Source organism: Zootoca vivipara, chromosome 14, assembly GCF_963506605.1.
Source record: "Zootoca vivipara chromosome 14, rZooViv1.1, whole genome shotgun sequence".
Classification (NCBI taxonomy): domain Eukaryota; kingdom Metazoa; phylum Chordata; class Lepidosauria; order Squamata; family Lacertidae; genus Zootoca; species Zootoca vivipara.
In genome coordinates, this window is record NC_083289.1 from 4,567,177 (window position 1) to 4,573,521 (window position 6,345).

The window sequence follows — 6,345 nt, forward strand, 5'->3', positions numbered from 1 at the left end:
GCCTTGTTTTCAGCATCAAGGCTCAGCTCCGAAATGGGTGAGGAGGAACAACACTTGGTGAGAAAAGGTGGGACTTCCCAGCACCCGCTACAATCTTTGGAGGCCACCTGCTTCTTAACCATCTCCTTTACCTAGTCAGTGCTTTCAGGTGTTTTGAAGCACTGCACCCAGCTCAAGTCTGCGATAAAACAGTGGACAGCCATATGTACCAATATCCAGGGGTTTGCCTAGGGGCTGGGCTGGTTGGCTTTCACCAAGGGTGCTAGCCTGGGCTGGGGGCAAAAATTACACCTCTCTGCTCTGGCTTGCAGTGGCTAGGAATCCACCTGCCTGCCATGCACTCACTCCCCAGGCTGCTCCTCCACTGCTCTGGGCAGCCAACATCACCATGCCAAGGGCACAGGGAGCCTAGGCATGTCTCTGACCACATCAGCCCATCCATACGCACCATTGGCATGTGAGCAATGCAGGCACTTGGACCCCCCAGTTGCTTTTGCAAATGGCTTCATGGAAGCCACACCCTTCAACACATACGCCCTGCTTCCTGGTCCCAGATACAGGTGCTGTGTAGTGGGTCGGAGTCATTATCGCCAGTATCCTAGAGCCATCCAATCAGCTTTTTAGCTGCTGCAAAGAAGTCTTCTCACCCTTTGTGCTGATTGGAGCCAGTCAGTCCATCAGTCACAGAGGATCGGCTGCAAGGGTCACACTGCAGATGGCACATGAGGAAAACGCCAAGGAGGAGTTGTTCTACATGTGCCAAAGCTAAGCATTCAAGAACACTGAAAATGCAAGGGGTGCTTCTGTTTCAAGAGAATGTTCCTCAAGTTGTTACTTGAAAGGCAACACATGAAGATCTGCATTGATTGTTATAATGCATTCCTAATTATTATTATTGTATAGCTGCAAGATTATTGAATAATCTTACAAGGTGTGTGGCTGTGACTATGATGAAGATACCTTCCACTTCTGATTCTGCCGCTATGCTGTTGGAATGTGAATAGGCTAACATGTGGCCACACAGAGCTTGGAACAGAGCGCAGTGTTGCAGGGTGAAGGGGTGTGCAGAGGGTGCCTGTCTCTTGTCCTCTGCACTTACAAAACTGAGTATTGTGTCTCTGCTGTGTTGTTACATGTTGTTTGTCTATTATATGTTGAGTGGGAAAGAGTACATGGATGTGTCATTATGTTTGTGGCATGTACAGTCATACCTCGGGTTAAGTACGCTTCAGGTTGAGTACTTTCAGGTTAAGTACTCCATGGAACAGGAAGTGTTTACTTCCGGGTTCTGCTGCGCGTGCATGCGCAGAAGCGATCTGCACGCTTCGCGCATGCGCAGAAGCAATCTTCACACATGCACAGAAATGCTCTATCAGCGCTTTGCGCACGCGCGCTATCGTCGCTCAGATTAAGTACTTTTCGGGGTGCGAATGGCACCCCAGAACTAATTAAGTACTTAACCCGAGGTAAATGTTAATTTTTTCCATCTACAATACTGTCTTATTTATTTTATAGTACAGTACATTGATTATTGCCTTCATTTTATGGATCAATGGTCTCGTTAGACAGTAAAATTCGTGTTAAATTGCTGTTTTAAGGGGTGTTTTTCATCGTCTGGAACGGATTATTCCACTTTCCATTACTTTCAATGGGAAAGTTCACTTCAGGTTAAGTATGCTTCAGGTTAAGTACAGACTTCCGGAACCAATTAAGTCAGGCATCCCCAAACTGCGGTCCTCCAGATGTTTTGGCCTACAACTCCCATGATCCCTAGCTAACAGGACCAGTGGCCGGGGAAGATGGGAATTGTAGTCCAAAACATCTGGAGGGCCAAAGTTTGGGGATGCCTCAATTAAGTACTTAACCTGAGGTACCACTGTATATCTAAGAGTGGATAAGTGCAGGCCCATCTGTTTCCCGTGGCTGCATATGAAGGGCCTACAGCATCTGGAACCATTCCTACTTGTACTTGCAAGCTGTTTAAGAAAAAGGGTGTCTCTGAGAATGGCACTCGTGCAAGCACAGCTCTTGCATCTGGGAACAGGAAGAAGGGCCTCCATGCTGAAGGGCATGTCTTCCACAAAGGAACAGCAAGCCTTTTGCAGAATCCATTTTCCCCCCTTCATATTTGGTTATTGTGTTTAGTTGCATTTTGCTGGCCTTGTGGGAGACGAAAGCAGTAATTATTACATTTAAACCGAATGAACTGCAGATGTTCTGGTCTCGGAAACTGTATTTTACTTTTGGCAAGTGCTTACATAACGGAGAAAGAATGAAAAGCAGGAGGGGAAAAGAAAAGGAGCAAAAAGCTCTCTGTCTGGTTACCTTGTGAGCTGCCTCCCTCAGGAAAATCCACATTTTTCTTCTCTTAAATATGAAGGAGACAACAGAGCAAAGGTTTAAAGGCATTTCTTGTGGCGACAGATGTGCACAGGATTTTACCAGTTCTGCGAAGGGGAGTGCCATCTCTTAGATGGATTATAGATATCTACCGTATATATTTTGGAAAATGTTTGACTGTCTTTCTGCTTGTTATTGATACATTTGGACACCTCTTAAGATATTGCTACCAAATCTGTCATGATGGTTCCTGACAGTGAGGAGGAGAATATGATATGCAAATGTTATGCAATTCAAATAAGTCAAAATCAGTGCCATTTGGATAGATTTGGTGTGCCATTCAAAGTGTCATCCAGCTGTAGCTAAACATAGATGAAAACTTGCTTCTTGATCTCAGGAGCCACTATGCCAAATTTGATGACAACATCTTAAGAAGTTCCCAATCAGTGTTGCTTTGACCGGTTTGGTCTGCTAGCTTTATTCAATGGCATCCAATGCTATCCAAACATTGAGCAAAACCTGCTCCTCGTTCTCATGAACCATCATGCCAGTTTGGCTCTGTTGTATTAAGAGGTGTTCCAGTGCATAGAGACAGACAAATCACTTTCCAAAATACAGTATATAGCAAAATAACATTAAAACGAGTTTAAGATATTACTGTTCTTTGCATTATTTATTGTAAGAACTAAGTGCACCATTGAAAAAGAAAAGATGACCAACTGAAAAACAAGAAAGTGTATAATCTGAAGCTCTGACTGAAACCTATTGGGCAGGAATCTAGAAGTTTGCCTAGTGGGAATCTAGCTGTGTTTTATCTCTTTTGTGATGTTTCCTTTTCCTTCTCTTTAATTGGTTTGAAGTGTTGTGTGGTTAAGTGGTGAGAGACTGAGGTGAGCAGGTCAAATCTGGGAGGATCCCACTCTCTGCGGAGGTGGCTTTCTCTAAAGAATTAAAATAGAATTCTTTAGAGATGCATCCAAATCAAAAAGCTATTAATATCTGCCTGGGGGTGAGGGGAGTATATTAGGAAGACCATTATCTTCTGCTTCTCTGGTAATGGGAAGAGAGAGACTCTCACAAGATGAACCCGCAGAGCACCAGAATGATAAACTGCCATGACTTTTATGTGGCTCAGTGACACTATCAGTCCACAAAAAACTGATATATTTTTTAAAGCAAAATCATGAAGGGTCAGCCATAAGAAAGGAAGGGCTGCATGTCAAAGACAAAGACCTATATATGAAAACACACTATTGCTTCTTCTGCAGTGCTATTATTCTAGAAAGAGAGGTTGCTGGAACTTACCATGAACGCCTCTCTTGTTTTCTTAGAATGGCGATGGTGCCCACCTGAGAGGTGCCAGAACTGAATTCTGGTGAGTTCCAGAAAAAAAGAACACCTTGGCAAAGACTATAATTCAATCAATGCTTTCTATGCAGAAGGACCCAAGCAACATCCCTAGTAGCATCTTCGGGTAGAAAGATATCAGGTAGCAGAAGTGTTGAGGAAGGGACATCTGCCCTATATCTTGAGACCGTTTCATAATTTTCTTTGTTTCATAAAATGTATGAAATGCCCCCCAGATGTTGCACTACCAGCTCCCATGATTGCCTCCCTTGTTTTCTTTCAATGACAATGCCACTTTTACCCAAGAGGTGCCAGAACTGAGCTCCAGTGAGTTCCAGATGAAAAAATGCCCTGGTGCTAAGTAATGATCGTAACATATTTCCATAAGCGCTATATTCAGATATATAGCTATTCCCCCACCTCCAGCTCACCCCACATCATTCCAATGGTCTCTTTTGTTTTCCAGGCCTGCATTTATTCCTTTAAGAATTCATCCAGACCTCCCTTTGTGCCACATTTACAGGCACCAGTCTGTGCTTAAAAGCACCATGTCCAAGACCTTTTTTTTTTTTTTTTGCACCGGAGATCTCCCCCACGAAAACCTGCTCTTTACTGCTGAATCAGAGCAAATGGCAACCCATGGAAAACACAAAATGCCATTTGTTCCAATTCAGCTTTAAAGACTTCAGGGCGAAAGGTAAGTGTGGGTGAGCCCTAAATCAGGGAAGGGGAATCTGGTGACCCTCCCAATGTTGGGCTATAACTCTCACTGTCCCTGACCATTGGTTGTGCTGCCTGGGTCTGTTGAGAGTTGTAGCCCAAGAACATCCAGAGAGCCCCAGTGGAAAGCTGATCTAAGCACCTGTAAGATACCATGCAGTGTACAAGGAAGCCCAATAGGGGCAGTGAGTGGTCTGTGTTTGCTTAGTGGGTTAGAAAATTCCACCCTGGAAAATGGATTAGATTATCATCTGTCTAGGACTGCAGAAATAATATGAAGGGTCAATTTGCAGTTAAAAGGGTTGGGGGGGGGCATAATGTATGTGGACACAATGCCTAATGTCTCTACCACTATGAGTCTATGGTTGCTTTGCACTAACTCAGCAACGCAGTACCCTGACATTGAGATGCACCAAGATTCAGAAGGGGTGGGGGTGGGGAGACTGGCTTCATGTATTTTAATGCAGGGTTAGCTCACCCTCCGCATCTCCTTATGACATGGTGAGTCATCTCAGGCCATTGGTTTGAGCAGTGTCACAGCCCATTAAGTCGTCTCTGATTGTCAGATGTTTAACCTTAAGGTACATAGCCTTGAATTATTATTGATCGGTATTTGTTTCCAGCCTGGATGAAGAGAAAATGGTAATCAGGGGTGACATCTGATGCAGTGGGCTGTTTGTGGCAGTCAGTCTCCAACAGATGCAAATGCATACACACCCCAGACGTACAGTATATCTAAAGAAGATGCTGCCACCAGCATTTTAAGTGGACAATATGGTGCCTGCGGGCATATGGCTGTCAAGCCTCTGCTTAAAGACCTCCAAAGAAGGAGACTCCACCACACCCCTTGGCAGCAAATTCCACTGTCGAACAGCTCTTACTGTCAGGAAGTTCTTCCTAATGTTTAGGTGGAATCTTCTTTCTTGTAGTTTGAATCCATTGCTCCGTGTCCGCTTCTCTGGAGCAGCAGAAAACAACCTTTTCCCCTCCTCTATATGACATCCTTTTATATATTTGAACATGGCTATCATATCACCCCTTAACCTTTTCTTCTCCAGGCTAAACATACCCAGCTCCCTAATGCCTCATAAGGCATCGTTTCCAGGCCTTTGACCATTTTCGTTGCCCTCTTCTGGACACGTTCCAGCTTGTCAGTATCCTTCTTGAACTGTGGTGCCCAGAACTGGACACAGTACTCCAGGTGAGGTCTGATCAGAGCAGAATACAGTGGTACCATTATTTCCCTTGATCTAGATGCTATACTCCTATTGATGCAGCCCAGAATTGCATTGGCTCCCCCCCCCCCTGCCATGGACAGCACTCTTAAAGCACCAGTGAAGTAACATAAGTAAACTAACTGCCTTGGTCAGAACCATTTTAAATAAAAGCACACATTCTACTCATGTAAAAACACGCCGATTCCCGGACTGTCTGTGGGCCGGATTGAGAAGGTGATTGGGCTGCATCTGGCCCCCGGGCCTTAGGTTGCCTACCCCTGCCCTACAGCAACCACCCCCCAACCCAGTGCCCTCCAGTTGTGTTGACCTTCAGCTCCCATTAGGCCCAGCTAATGGGTCAGAGATGATGCAAATGGTAGCCCAAAACATCTGGAGCAGCTCCAGGTTGGGGACGCCGGCCCTATGCCATAGAAGTTGCTTCAGCACAGCACATAAACTAGGTAAGATTAAGGAGTGTGGATGTGAAAGAGACCTTAATCACTTCTTCTTGCTTGATTAGAATTTTTTTTTTAAAAAAAAATGTGGCTGGAAACTCATTAGCATCCCCTTTCTATTATTGGCAAGAATCCTTCAAGGATGTGTCATGCAGACACTTCGTTCTTGATTATTTCAGCTCAGCCCCAAATCACTGTTGACAGGGCTACTCAAAGGCTTGTCAGGGAATAGAGAAACATTATGACATTCTTTCTCCACATCACCT